General features: G+C 39.1%; 2 non-coding genes across 2 annotated transcripts; one reads left to right on the top strand and one right to left on the bottom strand.

Moving 5' to 3' along the window:
• Positions 1-933: 933 nt before the first annotated feature.
• On the bottom strand, positions 934-1,041 carry LOC130938238 (small nucleolar RNA R71). The gene has a single exon (XR_009069411.1). It is a non-coding gene; the product is annotated as a small nucleolar RNA R71 (small nucleolar RNA).
• Positions 1,042-21,970: 20,929 nt separating this feature from the next.
• Positions 21,971-22,074, top strand: LOC130938216 (small nucleolar RNA R71). Its single transcript, XR_009069390.1, has one exon. It is a non-coding gene; the product is annotated as a small nucleolar RNA R71 (small nucleolar RNA).
• Positions 22,075-22,517: the final 443 nt, after the last annotated feature.

Below are 22,517 nucleotides of genomic sequence, written 5' to 3'. Positions count from 1 at the left end.
ATCATATCTTTTCAAATTATTTTCAAATAAAATCTTTTAAAATTGTTTTCAAATCATATCCTCTCAATCACATCTTTTTAAAACCATAACTTTTCAATCAAATCTTTTTAATCACATCTTTTTTAAAATAGTTTTCAATCAAATCTTTTTAATTTCTAATTTCAAAATCTTTTTCAAAAATCACTTTACTTCTTTCCCACTTTTGTTTTTCGAAAATCAATTAAGTGTTTTTCAAAATGTTTTCAAAATCTTTTACTTAATTTTCGAAAATTACTTCCCTTCTTCTCACATCCTTCTACTTTTGGACTAACACTATCTCTTAATGCAAAATTCGAACTCCATCTTCTTTGATAAGTTCGAATTTTCTACTTATGTCTTCTACTTTTCTTTTCCTCTGACACCTCAAGGAATCTCTATACTGTGACATAAAGGATTCCATATTTTCTTGTTTTCTTCTCTTTCATATGAGCAGGAACAAAGACAAAGGCATTCTTGAAGCTGACCGAATTCTTCAAAGAAGAAGAACACATGGCAGCCAAAAACAACAACAATGCAAACAATGCAAGGAAGGTGCTGGGTGACTTTACTGCACCTACTCCCGACTTCTATGGGAGAAGCATCTCTATCCCTGCCATTGGAGCAAACAACTTTGAGCTTAAGCCTCAATTAGTTTCTCTAATGCAACAGAATTGCAAGTTCCATGGACTTCCAATGGAAGATCCTCATCAGTTTTTAGCTGAATTCTTGCAAATCTGTGACACAGTCAAGACTAATGGGGTTAACCCTGAGGTCTACAGGCTGATGCTATTCCCTTTTGTTGTAAGAGACAGAGCTAGAATATGGTTGGATTCTCAACCTACAGAAAGCCTGGACTCTTGGGAAAAGCTAGTCAATGCCTTCTTGGCAAAGTTCTTTCCACCACAAAGATGGAGTAAGCTTAGAGTGGAAGTCCAAACCTTCAGACAGAAGGATGGAGAATCCCTCTATGAAGCTTGGGAAAGATACAAACAATTAATCAGAAGATGTCCTTCAGACATGCTTTCTGAATGGAGCATCATAGGTATTTTCTATGATGGTCTCTCTGAACTATCTAAGATGTCCTTGGATAGCTCTGCTGGAGGATCTCTTCATCTGAAGAAGACGCCTGCAGAAGCTCAAGAATTAATTGAAATGGTTGCAAATAACCAATTCATGTACACTTCTGAAAGAAATCCTGTGAACAATGGGACTAGTCAGAAGAAAGGAGTTCTTGAGATTGACACTCTGAATAACATATTGGCTCAGAACAAGATATTGACTCAACAAGTCAATTTGATTTCTCAGAGTCTGTCCGGAATGCAAAATGCACCAAGCAGTACTAAGGAGGCTTCATCTGAGGAAGAAGCTTATGATCCTGAGAATCCTTCAATGGAAGAGGTGAATTACCTAGGAGAACCCTATGGAAACACCTACAATTCTTCATGGAGAAATCACCCAAATTTCTCATGGAAGAATCAAGAGAGACCTCAACAAGGTTTCAATAACAATAATGGTGGAAGAAACAGGTTTAGCAATGGCAAGCCTTTTCCATCATCTTCTCAGCAACAGACAGAGAGTTCTAAGCAGAATACTTCTGACTTAGCAACAATGGTCTCTGATCTAATAAAGATCACTCAAAGTTTCATGACTGAAACAAGGTCCTCCATTAGGAATTTGGAAGGACAAGTGGGTCAGCTGAGTAAGAAAGTTACTGAACTCCCTCCTAGTACTCTCCCAAGTAATACAGAAGAAAATCCAAAAGGAGAGTGCAAAGCCATAAGCATGGCCGAATATGGAGAGGAAAGAGAGGAGGAGGACGCCACTGAGGAAGACCTCAATGGGCGTGTACCAATCTCCTCTGAGTTCCTCAATGAGGAACCATGGGAATCTGAGGCTCAAAATGAGACCATAAAGATTCCATTGGACTTACTTCTGCCTTTCATGAGCTCTGATGAGTATTCTCCCTCTGAAGAGGATGAGTATGTCACTAAAGAGCAAGTTGCTAAATACCTTGGAGCAATCATGAAGCTAAATGACAAGTTATTTGGAAATGAGACTTGGGAAGATGAACCTCCCTTGCTCACCAAAGAACTGGATGACTTGTCTAGGCAGAAATTACCTCAAAGGAGACAAGATCCTAGGAAGTGCATGGATGAATCCATCATCCTTAGCAGACCTTTCCTAGCCACAGCAAGGGCTGTAATTGATGTTGATAGAGGAGAGTTGATCATTCAAGTGAATGAAAAATCCTTGGTGTTTAAGGCTCAAGGATATCCCTCTGTCACCATGGAGAAGAAGCATGAAGAGCTTCTCTCAAATCAGAGACAAACAGAGCCCCCACAGTCAAACTCTAAGTTTGGTGTTGGGAGGCCACAACCAAACTCTAAGTTTGGTGTTGAACCCCCACATTCAAACTCTAAGTTTGGTGTTGGGAGGTTCCCACATTGCTCTGAGTATCTGTGAGGCTCCATGAGAGTCCTCTGTCAAGCTAATGACATTAAAGAAGCGCTTGTTGGGAGGCAACCCAATGTTATATTTTGACTATTTTCTTTTGTTATTTTATGTTTTTTGTAGGTTGATGATCATAAGAAGTCACAAAATCCATTGAAAAAGCAAAAACAGAATGAAAAACAGGAAGAAAAACAGCACACCCTGGAGGAAGAACTCACTGGCGTTTAAACGCCAGTGAGGCTAGCAGTTGGGCGTTTAACGCCCAGTCTGGCACCATTCTGGGCGTTTAACGCCAGAAAGGGGCACCAGACTGGCGTTAAACGCCAGGAAAGGGCAAGAACCTGGCGTTAAACGCCAGGAATGGGCACCAGCCCGGCGTTTAACGCCAGAAATGGCTCAAAACGTGGATTTTGATGCTATTTGGTGCAGGGATGACTTATCCTTGACACCTAAGGATCTGTGGACCCCACAGGATCCCCAAACAACCCCACCACTCTCTCTCTTCTTCACCCATTCATCAATCACCTCAACATCTCTTTCTCTTCACCACTCACATCCATCCTTCATAAAACACCACTTCTTCCCCTCTTTGGCCTAACCACAAAGCCATCTCCCTCTCCTCCATTTCTTCTTCTTCTACTCTCTTCTTTCTTCTTTTGCTCGAGGACGAGCAAACCTTTTAAGTTTGGTGTGGTAAAAGCATTGCTTTTTGTTTTTCCATAACCATTTATGGCATCCAAAGCCGGTTCAACTGAGAAGGCATGACCTCAAGCCCATCACTAAGAAGAAGATGGAGCAAACAAGAGACCCCTCTCATCAAGAGATCCCTAAGATACCTCAAGGGATGCACTTTCCTCCACAAGACTATTGGGAGCAACTGAACACCTCCCTAGGAGAATTAAGTTCCAACATGGGACAACTAAGGGTGGAGCATCAAGAACACTCCATCATTCTCCATGAAATTAGAGAAGATCAAAAAAATCATGAGAGAGGAGCAACAAAGACAAGGAAGAGACATTGAGGAGCTCAAGCACTCCATAGGATCTTCAAGAAGAAGAAAAGAGCCGCCATCACTAAGGTGGACCCGTTCTTTAATCTCCTTGTTCTTTATTCTTCTGTTTTTCGAATTTTAGTGCTTTATGTTTATCCATGTTTGTGTCTTATGATCATTAGTGTCTTAGTGTCTATGCCTTAAAGCTATGAATATGAATCCATCACCTTTCTTAAATGAAAACTGTTTTATTACAAAAGAACAAGAAGTACAGGATTTCAAATTCATCTTTAAAACTAGCTTAATTAGTTTGATGTGGTGGCAACACTTTTGTTCTCTGAATGTATGCTTAAACAGTGCATATGTCTTTTGAATTTGTGGTTCATGAATGTTAAAATTGTTGGCTCTTGAAAGAATGATGAAAAAGGAGACATGTTACTGAGGATCTGAAAAATCATAAAAATGATTCTTGAAGCAAGAAAAAGCAGTGAATACAAAAAAAAAAGGAAAAAAAACGAAAAAAGGGGAGAGAGAAAGAAAAAGAAGAAATAAAGTTGTGATCCAAGGCAATAAGAGTGTGCTTAAGAACCCTGGACACCTCTAATTGGGGACTTTAGCAAAGCTAAGTCACAATCTGAAAAGGTTCACCCAATTATGTGTCTGTGGCATGTATGTATCCGGTGGTAATACTGGAAGACAGAGTGCTTTGGGCCACGGCCAAGACTCATAAAGTAGCTGTGTTCAAGAATCATCATACTTAACTAAGAGAATCAATAACACTATCTGGATTCTGAGTTCCTAAAGAAGCCAATCATTCTGAACCTCAGAGGATAAAGTGAGATGCCAAAACTGTTTGGAGGCAAAAAGCTACTAGTCCCGCTCATCTAATTTGGAGCTATGTTTCATTGATAATTTGGAGTCTATAGTATATTCTCTTCTTTTTATCTTATTTGATTTTCAGTTGCTTGGGGACAAGCAACAATTTAAGTTTGGTGTTGTGATGAGCGGAAAATTTGTACGCTTTTTGGCATTGTTTTTAGTATGTTTTGGTAGTTTTAGTTTAGTTTTTATTATATTTTATTAGTTTTTAGTTAAAATTCACTTTTCTGGACTTTACTATGAGTTTGTGTGTTTTTCTGTGATTTCAGGTATTTTCTGGCTGAAATTGAGGGACCTGAGCAAAAATCTGATTCAGAGACTGAAAAGGACTGCAGATGCTGTTGGATTCTAACCTCCCTGCACTCGAAGTGGATTTTCTGGAGCTACAGAAGCCCAATTGGCGCGCTCTCAACGGCGTTGGAAAGTAGACATCCTGGGATTTCCAGCAATATATAATAGTCCATACTTTGCCCAAGATTTGAAGGCCCAAACCGGCGTTCAAAGTCACCTACAGAAATTCCAGCGTTAAACGCCGGAACTGGCATAAAACTTGGAGTTAAACGCCCAAACTGGCATAAAAGCTGGCGTTTAACTCCAGAAAAAGTCTCTACACGAAATTCCTTCATTGCTCAGCCCAAGCACACACCAAGTGGGCCCGGAAGTGGATTTTTATGTCATTTACTCATTCTGTACACCTTAGGCTACTAGTTTTCTATAAGTAGGACCTTGTACTATTGTATTTGACATCTTGGTAGCTATCTTTGAGTTTTATGCTATCTTAGATCATTGGGAGGCTGGCCATTCGGCCATGCCTAGACCTTATGCTTATGTATTTTCAACGGTGGAGTTTCTACACACCATAGATTAAGGTGTGGAGCTCTGCTGTACCTCGAGTATTAATGCAATTACTATTGTTCTTCCATTCAATTCCGCTTGTTCTTGTTCTAAGATATCACTTGTTCTTCAACTTGATGAATGTGATGATCCGTGACACTCATCATCATTCTCACTCATGAACAAGGTGACTGACAACCATTCTTGTTCTACAAGCATCTGAGGCTTAGTGAATATCTCTTGGATTCTTTAATCGGAATCTTCGTGGTATAGGCAGGACCTGATGGCGGCATTCAAGAGAATCCGGAAGGTCTAAACCTTGTCTGTGGTATTCTGAGTAGGATTCAATGATTGAATGACTGTGACGTGCTTCAAACCTGTAACCTACTGGGCGTTAGTGACAGACGCAAAAGAGTTATTCTATTCCGGTAGGGGAGGGAACCAAACCGGTGATTGGCCGCACTGTGACAGAGTGTAAGAGCATTAGCTTTCACTGCGCGGATGGGAGGTAGCTGCTGACAACAGTGAAACCCTACACGAGCTTGCCATGGAAAGGAGTAAGAAGGATTGGATGAAGACAGTAGGAAAGCAGAGAGACGGAAGGGAAGGCATCTTCATGCGCTTATCTGAAGTTCCTACCAATGAATTACATAAGTATCTCTATCTTTATCTTTATGTTATTTTCGTTCATCACCATTATACATTTGAGTCTGCCTGACTGAGATTTACAAGATGACCATAGCTTGCTTCATACCACCAATCTCCGTGGGATCGACCCTTACTCGCGTAAGGTATTACTTGGACGACCCAGTGCACTTGCTGGTTAGTTGTGCGAAGTTGTAGTGATCACAATTTCGTGCACCAAGGATCATAGGGGCTCAGCTCTTCACACGTTACTTTGAACTTCTTTTATGTGTCTCCATAACGTAGCTCAATATGGTCCAGAGAGAGGATTCTGATTACTGTATAAACCTATGCTGGATTACTAGTCAACACCACCTTCATTCCTGGGGAGAAACCTTCAGTGTGGATCTTTTTGTTTCTCCATCCTCTGGGTACTTTCTTCTTTTTGGGAACCTCCTCCTTGGTAGATGATGCATTCCCAACACCAAACTTAGGTTTGATGTCAGGAGGAATTTTATTGATTGTTGCCAAGGGAGATTTTAGCTGCAGATTCTGCTGTGTATCATCAGGGGGTTTTTTGAAGGGTTGGATCAATAAGCTCAGTTTGCATGCACCTCTCTTCTTCACCTGCTAAATGTACATCCTTGAAGACATGGAAGACCAGTTACTCATTATGCACTCTAAGCACTAATTCACCTTCTTCGACATCTATCAGAGCTCTTCCAGTGGCTAGGAATGGTCTTCCTAGAATTGTAGAGGCATTCTCATCCTCCCCTGTATCAAGAATCACAAACTCTGCTGGGAGGAAGAATTTACCCACTTTAACCAAGATATTTTCCACTAATCTGTATGCAGGCTTCATAGATTTTTCTGTCATCTGTAATGCTATCTTTGTGGGTTGTGCCTCTTGGATTTGCAGGTTCTTCATCACAGATAAGGGCATTAGATTTATGCTTGCCCCCAGATCACATAGGGATTTCTCAAAAGTTGTGCTCCCAATGGTGCATGGAATTTGAAAGCTCCCTGGATCTGGCATCTTCCTTGGCAAGTTATTCTAAATTACAGCACTACATTCCTTAGTCAGGACTACTGTCTCATCTCCCTTTAAACGCTTTTTCTTTTACAACAGCTCCTTCATAAATTTGACATAGATAGGCATTTTCTCCAAAACCTCAGCAAAAGGAATATTGATTTGTAACTTTCTGAAGACTTCCAAGAACTTTAAAAACTGCTTGTCCTTGGTCTCTTTTTGAAGTTTCTGAGGATATGGCATTTTAGGCTTGTACTCAGGAGCCTTTGGCAATGTAGGATAAGTGTCAAGAGAGTCTGGGAATGGATTATCCACACGCTTTGGAGGGGCGTTCTCTACTTCTTCCTTCTTCTCCTCTGGAGCTTCTTTTTCAACTAACTCTTCATTAACCTTGGTCTCAGAGCCAGCTACTTTACCACTTCTTAGTTGAATAACCTTGCAATATTTTTCAACTGGCTCCTTATCAACTTGTGCTTTCATACATGCCACTTGCCCACTTATCAAGGTGATAGCCTTGCATTCTTCTCTTGGATTTGGAATTGTGTTACCAGGAAGGCTATTAGTGGTCCTCTGATCAATTTTATTAACTCTGGTGGCTATTTGACCCATCTGAATCTCCAAATTCTTGATCGATGCTCTGGTTTCCTGCACAAAACTCTTCATCATTTCCCAATTAGAATATTCTTGGGATTTAGAATTTGCCTGTAGAGGTAGTTTTTGTTGATGAGATTAAAATTGGCGGTTATTGTAATTGTTCTGTTGGAAGCTGCCCTGAGAATTATTGTTGAAGTTCTGAGGTCTCTGAGGTTGGTCTCTCCACCCAAAATTTGGGTGATTTCTCCATCCTTGATTGTATGTCTGAGAATAGGGGTCATTATTCGGATTTCTAGAACCACTCCCCATGTAATTGACCTGTTCGGAAGAGGATTGAGCATAATCATAGTTATCATTTTGCACTAAATTTCCTGCCATGTCATAGGAGACCTCTTGAGGTGGATTTTGGGTGTTGATAGCTGAGACTTGCATGCCACCCATGTGTTGAGTAAGTAGACTTATTTGCTGAGACATAAGCTTGTTCTGAGCCAGAATAGCATTAAGAGCTTCTATTTCCATGACACCCTTCTTCTGAGGAGCCTCAGAGTTTACAGGATTCCTGTTAAATGAGTATAAATATTGGTTGCTAGCAACCAATTCAATAAGCTCAATAGTCTCCTCCGGTGCCTTCTTGTGCAATGAACCTCCTACAGAATTGACGATCAGATTTTTGCTAGTAAAGAATTTTATAAAAATAATCGCGTTGTAAGTATAGCTTCTAAACCAACAGAAAATCCTTTCGTACAAACGTTTAGTTGTCACAAGTAACAAACCCAATAAAATTTATAAACCGAAGTATTCAAACCTCGGGTCGTCTTCTCAAGGAATTACAGGGAGGTGTGTTTTATTAGTGGTTATGGAAAACAGTGTTTTGGGTTTTGAAAAGATTTTGAGGAAGAGAAATGGGTTGCAGAAATTAATAAACTAATAACGAAGAAATCTCTTGGCAAGGTATGAAAACTGGAAGTCCTATCCTAGTTATCCTTATCAATGGTGATGAGAATTATACTTTTGCTCCTACTAAGTCAACCTCTAACTATGAAGGTCAATTAAGTGGACAAATTAATTTAACACCTAAAGTCCTAGTCAACTCCTTAAGGAAAGACTAGAGTTATAGGAATCTAAATTAATCAGCAAGAATAATAATTATCAATCACGATGAGTTTGACAACTCAAGAGTTAGCAACTAATCAATCAAAGCCAAAAGGGAAAAATCTAAATTATTTATATAAAGAAAGGGAAGCAATCATAAGTCTGAAATACCTCAATATGTATTAATTAAGAAAATCATAACATGAATGGTCCATAAGCCAATTTGGCAACATATAAAATTAACAAATAAGAGAAGTCAAAATAAAGGAATATTGAACCTGATATGAAGATGAGATAATCCTAAGGTTAAAAGAAATTCTAAGTCCTAAATCCTAATCCTAAGAGAGAGGAGAGAACCTCTCTCTCTAAAAGCTACATCTAAAACTATCTATGAATGTCTATTATATGAAGTATTCGGTATCCAGTCTATATCCATCTATGAATGGATAGATTCCTCCATTTATAACCCATTAATCTGTGTTCTCTGAGCTTGGATCTGGGCCAAAAAGGGCCCAGAAGTCGCTCGGGCCGACTTCCGCAAATTCTGCAAATCGCGCACGTCACGCGTCCGCGTGGGTCACGTGGTCGCGTCATTTGGAGTTTTGCTCTTCCACGCGGTCGCGTCAGTTGTGTTTCGCACGTCACGCGTTCGCGTTGTCCATGCGCTCGCGTTGATGCTAACTTGTGCAAAGCACGCGTTTGCATCGTCCATGCGGGCGCGTCACTGCCAGTTTCTCCAAAACTCCAATTTTGTGCTTTCCTTCCATTTTTGTAAGTTTCCTTTCCATCCTTTAAGTCATTCCTGCCCTATAAAACTTGAAAGTACTCAACACACAAATCACGGCATCGAATGGTAATAAAGGATAATTAAATTTTGATTATTTTAAAGCATAGGAAACATGTTTTCTCATATGTCATATCCTAAGGAAGGAATTGCAAAACCATGCAAATTCATATGAATAAGTAGGTGAAGAGTTGATAAAATCATTCAATTTAAGTACAAGATTTATCATAAAATAGTGGTTTATCAAGAATTGTCTAAGCACATCTTGGATATTTCGTCCAAACCTTCATAAAAGATATCTAGTTGGGTCCATTTGGAGAACATGTCCGGAGGGTATTGCCTAGTCAGTAGCTTGTATCTCTCCCAAGCTTCATACAGAGTTTCACCATCCTTCTGTCTGAAAGTCTGAACCTCCACCCTAAGCTTAGTCAGCTTCTTTGGTGGGAAAAATTTGGTGAGAAACTCAGTAACCACCTTGTTCCAAGTATCAAAACTCTCCTTGGGTTGGAAATCTAGCCACAGCTTTGCTCCATCCCTCAGAGCAAACAAGAAGAGCATGGGTTTGTACACGTCTGGGTTCACTCCATTTGTCTTCACAGTATCACAAATCTGCAGAAAATTTGAAATAAATTGATTTGGGTCTTCGTGGGGAAGACCATGATACTGGCAGTTTTGTTGCACCAAGGTGACTAGTTGTGGCTTCAGCTCAAAGTTGTTCGCAGCTATAGGAGGCACCACAATACTTTTTCCATAAAAATCTGCAGTAGGAGCAGAAAAAGAGCCAAGCACTCTCCTTTGTTTCTCATTCCCATTCGGGTTTGCCACATTGGCATTATCAGCATCATTAGGATCCATAGTGGATTTTGCAGCCTTATAGCGTCTTGCTTGTTGTAAACGCCGCCTGAAAGTCCTTTCAGGTTCAGGATCAAAGTCTAAGAAATATTCTTTGTCTCAGTTCCTACACATAAACAAACAGAAAACATGAAAAGATGAGACTCTCTACGTTAGAGTGTAGAGAAGTCCCTGTGAGGTAACCTGTGTAAAATAATAAAATAAAGGTACTAAATAAAATAAATAGAATTAAGATAGAAATATTTGAAGGTAACTAGAAAAATAAATAGGAACAATTAAAATAAAAATAAATAGAAGACACCAAACTTAATTTCAGAAATTAAAGAAAAATATTAATGTTATATTTATTTTTTTATTTAAAATTTTTTTATTAAATAATAAAAATTAAATAAATAAATAAAATAATAAAAAAATAAGAATACGGCATAAAGGGGAGGGGAAGTAAACGAAAGAGACGTAAAAGGAAAAAAAATTACGTAAAGGAAAAAAAAGAAAAAAATAATGTAAAATGCAAAATAAAAATTAATAATAAAATAAAATTAAAAAAAGAAAAATATAATAAAATAAAAAAATTATCTAATCTAAGCAATCAAACAACGAATAGTTGTTAATCACTATCAATCCCCGGCAACGGCGCCAAAAACTTGGTGCAGTGATTTAACACCACAGACTAACCGGCAAGTGCACCGGGTCGTACCAAGTAATACCTTACGTGAGTAAGGGTCGATCCCACGAGGATTGATGGATTAAGCAACAATAGTATTTGATAGGCTTAGTTAAACAAACAGAAAATAGCGTTTGGAAGTTCAAAAACATTAAAAAGTAAATTCAAAGTTGAAGACAGGCAGGTGAATAGGTGAGGAATAAAATATGGAGAAAGCAGTTAACGCTTCAGAGTTATCTATTTTTCCGGATTGATTTTTCTTACTAACTATTTTAATCATGCAAGATTTAATTCATGGCAAATTATATGTGACTAGACCCTAATTCCTTAGACCTTCCTAGTCTCCTCTAAAATTCATTAACTACTAATTCTTTGGTCAATTAATTCCAATTAGAAGGTGATGATCAAATTCCAGTTTATATGCCACAAGAATCCTAATTATCCAAAAATAAGGGGATTAGATGTCACGTATCACGTTAAATACAAACAATTAGAAATTTAGGATAATATGTTTTCAAGCTGTTGTTCAAGTAAAGAGCTTTTCCAAGTTATACAAGAACTCAATTAGAACATGGGTCATACTTCCGTTCCACCCAAATTCATAAAATAAAGAACGAAAACAATTATTGGAATATAAATCAAAACATGAATTAAATTAGAAAGATCAAATGAATCAATGCATACAAATAGACAGAGCTCCTAACCTTAACAATGGAGGATTAGTTGCTCATGGAATGTGGAATGTAAATTTGTATAGAATTCTCTAATGGAATCCCCTTCAAGGAATGTCGATAGAAGAGAAGTCTCACCTTTTTATAACTAATCCTAATTAATTTAAGATCTAATATCTAAAATTAAGATAATATCTTTTCCTATTTTAAAATCAAATTTGAATTTAAATCAGAATTAACTAACTACTCCGCGTTTTGTAACGTGGGGACCACTTGGCTTCACTGGATCCGCACCTAACTTTGGTGCTAAAATGGGGCCCAGAAATCACCCCCAGCGTTTTCTGCACATGGCGCATGTCACGCGTATGCATCAGTCATGCGTACGCGTAATAAACCCCATTTGTAGGGTTTATCTTGTATTGATTTTAGGGGATTTTATCACGTTTTACCCACATTTATTCAATGAAATAGCATGGTTTTGTATATTCTCCTTTAAATGTGCTTAAGAGTGAAAACATGCTTTTTAGGTCTTAAAATAGCTAAATTTAATTCACCTTGATTCTATTAGATGCCTTGATATGTTTGTTAAGCGATTTCAGATTTAGGAGGAAAAGATTGGATTAAGGGAATGAAGGAAAAGTATGTAAAAATGGAGAACTCATGAAGAAATTGTAGGAATCGCAAAAGCTGTCAAGCCAACCTCTTTGCCCTTAATCCGCCATAACTTGAGCTACAAAAGTCTAAATGATGCGGTTTCAGTTGGGTTGGAAAGCTAACATCCGGGACTTCGAAACGATATAAGATTTGCCATAGTTGCTACACGTATGGTGATGCGTACACGCACTGTATGCGCATGCGTCGTTGCTGCCATATGATCCACTTAAAGCAATACGTGACCAGCGAATTCTAAAGCCTTGTGGGCCCAATCCAACTCATTTCTGATGCTATTTAAGCCAAGGATTGAAGAGGGATGAAGTATCTAGTTACCATTAGTTTAGTTTAGCTTAGTTTAGTAGTTAGAGTTAGTTTCTAGAGAGAGAAGCTCTCACTTCTCTCTAGAATTAGGATTAGGATTAGGTTTAGTTCTTAGATCTAGATTTAGATTCATGCTTTCATCACCTCTTAGATCTTAGATCTAGTTACCTCTTACTTCTTTGTTGTCACATTCATCATTCTTCTATTCTTTTATTGTAATTTCCTTTATGTTGTTCTTATACTTTGTTGTAGATCTACTATTGTTCCTTCCATTTTCTTTCCATTCAATTCAAGGTAATTCATAATAAATATGTTTCTTTTAATTGTTGTTGTTAATTCCTTTCAATAATTGTTGTTAGATTTCATTCTTGTTGTCAATTTACTATGCTTTTCTTTTGTGTCTTCCAAGTGTTTGATGAAATGCTTGGTTGGATTTTAGTGTAGGTTTTGTTCCTCTTGGCCTAGGTAGAGTAATTAGTGACTCTTGAGTTATCTAATTCCTTTGTTGATTGATAATTAGAAGTTGCTAATTGATTTGAATGCCTCTAAAGCTAGTCTTTCCTTTAGGAGTTGATTAGGACTTGAGGAATCAAATTGATTCATCCACTTGACTTTCCTCCATGGTTAGAGGTTAACTAAGTGGGAGTAATGGACAATTTGTTATCACAATTGAGGAGGATAACTAGGATAGGACTTCTAGTTCTCATATCTTGCCAAGAGCTTTGTTAGTTGTTAGTTTATTTTCTTTGCCATTTATATTTCTTGTCTAAAATCTCAAAAACCCCAAAATAACTCGCAACCAATAACAAGACACTTTATTGTAATTCCTAGGGAGAACGACCCGAGGTTTCAATACTTCGGTTTATAAATTTAGGGGTTTGTTTTAGTGACAAACAACTTTTTGTATGAAAAGATTATTGTTTGGTTTAGGAACTATACTTGCAACGAGAATTCTTTTGTGAAATTCTAAACCATCAAAAATCCAATCATCAAAATGGCGCCGTTGCTGGGGAATTGTAATGGTGTTGTGTTATTGGTTATTGTATATATGTGAATATTGTGAATATGCTTGCTTTTTGCTTCTTTGTTAGTTTTTAGTTTGTTCTCTTTATTTGTTACTATTTTTTTTGTTTTTGCCTTCTCTTGCTATCATGAATTCTCATTTTGGCTATGAGTGTAGTTACAACTATGTTGTAGGTAATGAGAGCTTCAATGAGAATGTGTATCAAAAATGGGATAATCAAGGGTGGGAAGAGCCATATGCTTATGATCAATCCTCATGGCAACAACCCCCACCAATGCACTATGAAGAAGAGCCATTCTATGATGCATATCAATCCAATGGCTATGGTGAATCACCTTGTGACTTTCAAGAACCACCACCATATGCCTATGAACCATATCCTCAACATAACTCTCAACCATACTCACAAGCCCCTTCTTACAAACCACCTTCATATGACCCTAATCCATATCCATCCTACCAACAACCATATGAGCCACATGAACCACATATAGAGCCACCACAATTCCAACATCAATTCAAGTGGGTAAATTCCTTATACTCAAGCTTTATTATTCCCCTTGAATATGGTTTGCTTGAAACGGATGGTCAACTTAGATATATTTGTGGCTTTAAGAGTAAAAAGCTTAATAGCAAGAGTTGGTGTAGAACTAGATTGCTTGGGTCTAGGATGATGTTTGGTCATTTCTTTGAGAATTCACTTTGCTCACCACCCACATGCACTAATGATAATCAACTTGGAGATGGGTGTGAAAATAAAGTGTGGGATCCTGGATTACAAGAAGAGGATCAACATTGGGAGCCCATGGTTTGTGAAGAACTCCATCAAAGCTTGGAGATATTGATCCTAAATGATGGAGCTTATTGGAAGTCCAAGCATTGGTAGAAGTTCCAAGATGAGTACAAGCACAAACCACCTTAATGAGGAGCTCCCCATAAGTCCAACTCAAGGACAATAAACAAAAGTGCTAGGTGGGAGACACCCCACCATGGTAAATTCTTTTCATTTTCTCTTTTTGTACATATTAGCGATTAGTTTAAATTCATGTTTTTGGTTGATTTGTTGAGTTTGATTGGTAGTTTAGTATGTTAAATAAGGTTTTATGGTATTTTGGTAGCTGTTTGGAGGTTTGAAATGCTTGGATTGGTGCAAAAACATAGCAAAAGTTTTTGAAAAAACAGAGCACCATCCACGCGTATGCGCACCGCGCACGTACGCGTGCATCAAGCGTTTTCGACCATCCATGCGCGCGCGCCATGCGTGCGTACGCGTGGATTGAGAAGTTCCACCCTCCATACATTTTCCAGAGAGTTGTGCTTGCGCCGCGCCAACGTTGTGCCTCTGGCACAAACCCCATTCACGCGCACGCGCACATGACGCATACGCGCCACTCTCGAAATACGCCATCGACGCGCGCGCGCCATGCGCGCGTACGCGCGGATGCCCCTCCTTCACTACATTTTTTCTTCTCCTCCTTCCATTTCTTTCCTTCTCCTTTCTTCTTCCCTTCTTCTACCCCCCATCTAACACTCCCAAACACCATTGTTAACCATTTATTTTAGTTAGTTAGTTTGTTGATTAGTTAGTTAGTTTTAGTTAGTTTTCATTTCATTTTTTCTTTTTCATTGTAAGTGTTAGATTGTTATTCTTGTTTACCATTATTTGCTGCTGAGTATTAAAAAGGGATGTTATCTTAACATCATTATGTTTATAATCTTTGTTGGATTCTATGATTGAGGTTATATTTTGCTACTTTGTTTTGAGTTTTTCATGCTTACCTTTTAAGAATACCAAGTGATGAGAATTGCCTTCGAGCTTGTAACTCTTTTTGAATTACATGATTTGGCCACCATGTGATTTGAGCCTTATTTTGTGATTAGGCAACTTCTTGATGGATGTTGAGCATTTACCTTAATGCATGGTGTTTCATGATTATATGCATCTATATATATTTGACTTGAATGCTTTCATGCTTCTCTAATGCTTGTCTTACCTTACAAGCTTACTGGTGGACGAAATTGTGATCCTCAAAGTTGGACTCTTTGTACTTGTATGAAATTTAATTCGAGATAATAATGGCTCTTGGCTATGTGTGGACACAACTCCGTTCAACTTAACCAGCAAGTGTACTGGGTCATCCAAGTAATACCTTACCTGAGTAAGGGTCGATCCCACAGAGATTGTTGGTATGAAACAAGCTATGGTCATCTTGTAAATCTCAGTCAGGTAGACTCATAGGTAATCAGATTAGATATTTAAAAGATAAATAAAATAAAGGGATAGAAATACTTATGTAAATTAATGGTGGGAATTTCAGATAGGCGTATGGAGATGCTGTGTTCCTTCTGAATCTCTGCTTTCTTACTGCTCAAATTACAGTTTTCTTACATCATTCCTTTCCATGGCAAGCTGTATGTAGGGCATCACCGTTGTCAATGGCTACATCCCATCCTCTCAGTGAAAAAGGTCCAAATGCTCTGTCACAGCACGGCTAATCATCTGTCAGTTCTCAATCAGGTTGGAATAGAATCCCTTGATTCTTTTGCGTCTGTCACTAACGCCCAGCCTTCAGGAGTTTGAAGCTCGTCACAGTCATTCAATCCTGGAATCCTACTCGGAATACCACAGACAAGGTTAGACTTTCCAGATTCCCATGAATGCCGCCATCAATTCTAGCTTATACCACGAAGATTCTGATTAAGGAATCCAAGAGATATGCGCCCGGCCTAAGGTAGAACGGAAGTGATTGTCAGTCACGCGCATTCATAGGTGAGAATGATGATGAGTGTCACGGATCATCACATTCATCAAGTTGAAGTGCAACGAATATCTTAGAATAGGAATAAAGAGAATTGAATAGAAAGAGTAGTAATTGCATTAAAACTTGAGGTACAGCAGAGCTCTACACCCTTAATCTATGGTGTGTAGAAACTCCACCGTTGAAAATACATAAGTGAAAGGTTCAGGCATGGCCGAATGGCCAGCCCCATGGTCTAAGGACTAGGCGTCCAGAGATGTCTAATACACTAGTAAAAAGTCCTATTTATAATAAACTAGCTATTAGGGTTTACATGAGTAAGTAATTGATGCATAAATCCACTTCCGGGGCCCACTTGGTGTATGTTTGGGCTGAGCTTGATCTATCCACGAGCTGAGGCTTCTCTTGGAGTTGAACGCCAAGTTGCAACATGTTTCTGGCGTTTGACTCCAGACAACAACATGGAACTGGCGTCGAGCCCAGTTTACGTCGTCAATTCCCGAATAAAGTATGGACTATTATATATTGCTGGAAATCCCTGGATGTCTACTTTCCAAAGCCGTTGAGAGCGCGCCTTTTGGAGTTCTGTAGCTCCAGAAAATCCATTTCGAGTGCAGGGAGGTCAGATTCCAACAGCATTAGCAGTCCTTTGTCAGCCTCCTTTTCAGAGTTTTGCTCAGGTCCCTCAATTTCAGCCAGAAATTACCTGAAATCACAGAAAAACATACAAACTCATAGTAAAGTCCAGAAATGTGAATTTAACATAAAAACTAATGAAAACATCCCTAAAAGTAGCTTGAACTTACTAAAAACTACCTAAAAATAATGCCAAAAAGCATATAAATTATCCGCTCATCACAACACCAAACTTAAATTGTTGCTTGTCCTCAAGCAACTGAAAATCAAATAGGATAAAAAGAAGAGAATATACTGTAAATTCCAAAATATCAATGAATATTAATTCTAATTAGATGAGCGGGACTTGTAACTTTTTGCTTCTGAACAGTTTTGGCATCTCACTTTTTCCTTTGAAGTTCAGAATGATTGGCTTCTCTAGGAACTTAGAATTTCGGATAGTGTTATTGACTTTCCTAGTTAAGTATGTTGATTCTTGAACACAGCTACTTATGAGTCTTGGTCGTGGCCCTAAGCACTTTGTTTTCCAGTATTACCACCGGATACATAAATGCCACAGACACATGACTGGGTGAACCTTTTCAGATTGTGACTCAGCTTTGCTAGAGTCCCCAGTTAGAGGTGTCCAGAGCTCTTAAGCACACTCTTTTTGCTTTGGATCACGACTTTAACCACTCAGTCTCAAGTTTTTCACTTGGACCTGCATGACACAAGCACATGGTTAGGGACAGCTTGGTTTAGCCGCTTAGGCCTGGATTTTATTTCCTTGGGCCCTCCTATCCACTGATGCTCAAAGCCTTAGATCCTTTTTACCCTTGCCTTTTGGTTTTAAGGTCTATTGGCTTTTTCTGCTTGCTTTTTCTTTTTCTTTCTATTTTTTTCGCAAGCTTTTTACTTTTTCACTACTTTTTCTTGCTTCAAGAATCAATTTTATGATTTTTCAGATCATCAATAACATTTCTCTTTGTTCATCATTCTTTCAAGAGCCAACAGTTTTAACATTCATAAACAACAAGATCAAAAATATGCACTGTTTAAGCATTCATTCAGAAAACAAAAAGTATTGTCACCACATCAATATAATTGAACTAAATTCAAGGATAAATTCGAAATTCATGTACTTCTTGTTCTTTTGAACTAAAAACATTTTTCATTTAAGATAGGTGAAGGATTAATGGAATTATTCATAACTTTAAGACATAGTTACTAAACACTAATGATCATGAAGTAGAGACACAAAACATAAATGAACACAACATAAAAACCGAAAAGCAGAAAGAAATAAGAACAAGGAATGAATCCACCTTAGTGGTGTCTTCTTCTTGAAGGACCAACAATGTCCTTAAGCTCTTCTATGTCCCTTCCTTGCCTTTATTGCTCCTCCCTCATTGCTCTTTGATCTTCTTTTATTTCATGAAGAATGATGGAGTGCTCATGATGTTCCACCCTTAATTGTTCCATATTGTAGCTCAAATCTTCTAAGGAAGTGTTGAGTTGTTCCCAATAGTTGTTGGGAGGAAAGTGCATCCCTTGAGGCATCTCAGGAATTTCTTGATGATGAGCTTCCTCATGCATCTCTTGAGATCTGTGGAGGGTCTCTCTTGCTTGCTCCATCCTCTTCTTGGTGATGGGCTTATCCTTTTCAATGGGGATGTCTCCTTCTATGATAACTCCAGCTGAGTAACATAGATGGCAAATAAGGTGAGGAAAAGCTAGCCTTGCCATGGTCGAGGGCTTTTCGGCTATTTTGTAGATTTCATTGGAGATGACTTCATGAACTTCTACTTCCTCTCCAATCATGATGCTATGAATTATGATGGCCCGATCCACAGTAACTTCAGATCGGTTACTAGTGGGAATGATGGAGCGTTGAATGAACTCCAACCATCCTTTAGCCACAGGCTTGAGGTCCAGTCTTCTTAGTTGAACTAGCTTGCCTTTGGAGTCTCTTTTCCATTGAGCTCCTTCCACACATATGTCCATAAGGACTTGGTCCAACCTTTGATTAAAGTTGACCCTTCTAGTGTAGGGGCGTTCATCTCCTTGCATCATGGGCAAGTGGAACGCCAACCTCACATTTTCCAGACTAAAATCTAAGTATTTCCCCCGAACCATTGTGAGATAATTCTTTGGACTCGGGTTCATACTTTGATCATGGTTCTTAGTGATCCATGCATTGGCATAGAATTCTTGAACCATTAAGATTCCGACTTGTTGCATGGGGTTGGTTAGGACTTCCCAACCTCTTCTTCAGATTTCATGTCGGATTTCTAGATACTCATTTTCCTTGAGCTTGAAAGGCACCTCCGGGATCACCTTCTTCTTTGCCACAACATCATAGAAGTGGTCTTGATGGCTTTTGGAGATGAATCTTTCCATCTCCCATGACTCGGAGGTGGAAGCTTTTGTCTTCTCTTTTCCTTTTCTAGAGGATTCTCCGGCCTTAGGTGCCATTGATGGTAATGGAAAACAAAAAAGATTATGCTTTGACCACACCAAACTTAAAATATTGCTCGCCCTCGAGCAAGAGAAGAAAGAAGAGAAGAAGAAGAAGAAGAAAATATAGAGGAGAGTGAGGGGAGATGGATTCGGCCAAGGTATAGAAAAGGGGGTTTTGTTGTGTGGAAATGAAGTAGAATGGAAAGGTATATATAGGGAGGGGAGAGGGTGTAGTTTCAGTCATTTAGGGTGGGTTTGGGTGGGAAAGTGTTTTTGAATTTTGAAGGTAGGTGGGGTTTATGGGAAAGAGTGGATGGATGTTAGTGGTGAAGGAGGTAATTGGGAAGAGAGATTGAAGTTGTTGGGAAGTGTGTTTTGGGGAAGAGTGTTATAGGATTAGGAGGTAAGGTGGGAATATGTTAGGTGGGGATCCTGTGGGGTCCACAGATCTTGAGGTGTCAAGGATTTACATCCCTGCACCAATTAGGCATGTAGAATGCCTTTGCACACCATTCTGGCATTTAAACGCCGAGATGATGCACACTTTGGGCGTTCAACGCCCATGTGTAGCATGTTTCTGGCGTTGAACGCAGTTCCATGCTTGTTACTGGCGTTCAGCGCCAGCTTTCCTCAAGGCACATTCCTGGCGTTTAAACACTAGAATGTTGCTTGTTTCTGGCGTTCAGCGCCAGATTCATGCTCTGTTCTGGCGTTGAACGCCAACAAGATGCTCCTTACTGGCGTTGAACGCCAGTATGTCCTCCCTCCAGGGTGTGATTTTTCTTTTGCTGTTTTTGATTCTGTCTTTAATTTTTATATTTTTTTCGTGACTCCACATGATCATGTACCTAATAAAACACAAGATAACAATAAAATAAAAATTAGATAAATAAAAATTGGGTTGCCTCCCAACAAGCGCTCTTTTAATGTCATTAGCTTGACAGTGGGCTCTCATGGAGCCACAAAGGTGATCAGGTCAATGTTGTATAGTCCCAACACCAAACTTAGAGTTTGGATATGGGGTCTTAACACCAAACTTAGAGTTTGGTTGTGGCCTCCCAACACCAAACTTAGAGTTTGACTGTGGGGGCTCTTCTTGACTCTGTACTGAGAGAAGCTCTTCATGCTTACTCTCCTTTGTCACAGAGGGATGGCCATGTGTCTTAAACACAAGGTAGTCTCCATTCAATTGAAGGACTAATTCATCTCTATTGACATCTATCACAGCTCCTGCTATGGCTAGGAAAGGTCTTCCAAGGATGATGCACTCATCCTCTTCCTTCCTAGTGTCTAAGATTATGAAATCAGCAGGGATGTAAAGGCCTTCAACCTTTACAAACACGTCCTCTTCTACTCCATAAGCTTGTCTTAATGACTTGTCTGCCAATTATACTGAGAACAAGGCAGGTTGTACCTCAATGATCCTTAGCTTCTACATTACAGAGAGTGGCATAAGATTTATCTCTGACCCCAGATCACATAGAGCTTTTTCAAAGGTCATGGTGCCTATGGTACAAGGTATTAAGAACTTGCCAGGATCTTGTCTCTTTTGAGGTAAAATTTGCTGAATCCAGGTATCTAGTTCACTAATGAGCAAGGGAGGTTCACTTTCCCAAGTCTCATTACCAAACAACTTGGCATTCACCTTCATGATAGCTCCTAAATATTGAGCAACTTGCTCTCCAGTCACATCTTCATCCTCATCAGAGGAAGAATAGTCTTCAGAGCTCATGAATGGCAGAAGGAGATTTAAGAAATCTCTATGGTCTCTATATGAGCCTCAGATTCCTTTGGATCCTTACTAGGAAACTCCCTCTTGCTTGAGAGACATCCCAGGAGGTCCTCCTCACTAGGATTTTCGTCCTTCTCCTCCCTTGTGCATTCGGCCATTTTGATTACATCAATGGCCTTGCATTCTCCTTTTGGATTCTCTTCTGTATTGCTTGGGAGAATACTGGGAGGAGTTTCAATGACTTTCTTACTCAACTGGCCCACTTGTGCCTCCAGATTTCTGATGGAGGATCTTGTTTCACTCATGAAACTGAAAGTGGCTTTTGACAGATTAGAGACTTAATTTGCTAAATTAGAGGAGCTTTGTTCAGAATTCTCTGTCTGTTGCTGAGAAGATGATGGAAAAGGCTTGTTATTACTGAGCCTATTTCTTCCACCATTATTAAAGCCTTGTTGAGGCTTTTGTTGATCCTTCCATGAGAAATTTGGATGATTTCTCCATGATGAGTTATAGGTGTTTCCATAAGGTTCACCCATGTAATTTACCTCTGCTATTGCAGGGTTCTCAGGATCATAAGCTTCTTCAGAAGCTGCCTCTTTAGTACTGTTGGATGCATTTTGCCATCCATTCAGACTTTGAGAGATCATGTTGACTTGCTGAGTCAACACTTTGTTCTGAGCCAATATGGCATTCAGAGCATCAATTTCATGAACTCCCTTCCTCTGAGGCGTCCCATTATTCACGGAATTCCTCTCAGAAGTGTACATGAATTAGTTATTTGCAACCATGTCAATGAGTTCTTGAGCTTCTGCTGGTGTTTTCTTTAGGTGAATGGATCCACCTGCAGAATGGTCCAATGACATTTTCGAAAACTCAGATAGACCATAATAGAATATATCTAATATGGTCCATTCTGAAAACATGTCAGATGGACACCTTTTGGTCAACTGCTTGTATCTTTCCCAAGCTTCATAGAGAGATTCACCATTTTTTTGTTTGAAGGTCTGAACATCCACTCTAAGCTTGCTCAGCTTTTGAGGAGGAAAGAATTTATCCAAGAAGGCCGTGACCAGTTTATCCCAGGAGTCCAGGCTATCCTTAGGTTGTTAATCCAACCATATTCTAGCTTTGTCTCTTACAGCAAAAGGGAAAAGCATGAGCCTGTAGACTTCAGGATCTACTCCATTTGTCTTAACAGTCTCACAAATCTGCAAGAACTCAGTTAAAAACTGGTAAGGATCTTCAGATGGAAGTCCATAAAACTTGCAGTTCTGTTGCATTAAAGCAACTAGTTGAGGTTTAAGCTCAAAATTGTTGGTTCCACTGGCAGGAATGGAGATGCTTCTTCCATCAAACTTGGACGTTGGTTTTGTGAAGTCACCAAGCATTCTCCTTGCATTATTGTTGTTGGGTTCGGCTGCCATCTCCTTCTCTTGTTCGAAAATTTCTGAAAAGTTATTTCTGGATT

The sequence above is a fragment of the Arachis stenosperma genome, chromosome 6 (assembly GCF_014773155.1).
Source record: "Arachis stenosperma cultivar V10309 chromosome 6, arast.V10309.gnm1.PFL2, whole genome shotgun sequence".
Classification (NCBI taxonomy): Eukaryota; Viridiplantae; Streptophyta; class Magnoliopsida; order Fabales; family Fabaceae; genus Arachis; species Arachis stenosperma.
Note: the sequence above shows the minus strand (reverse complement) of the source record. Positions and strands in the feature narration are given on the sequence as shown.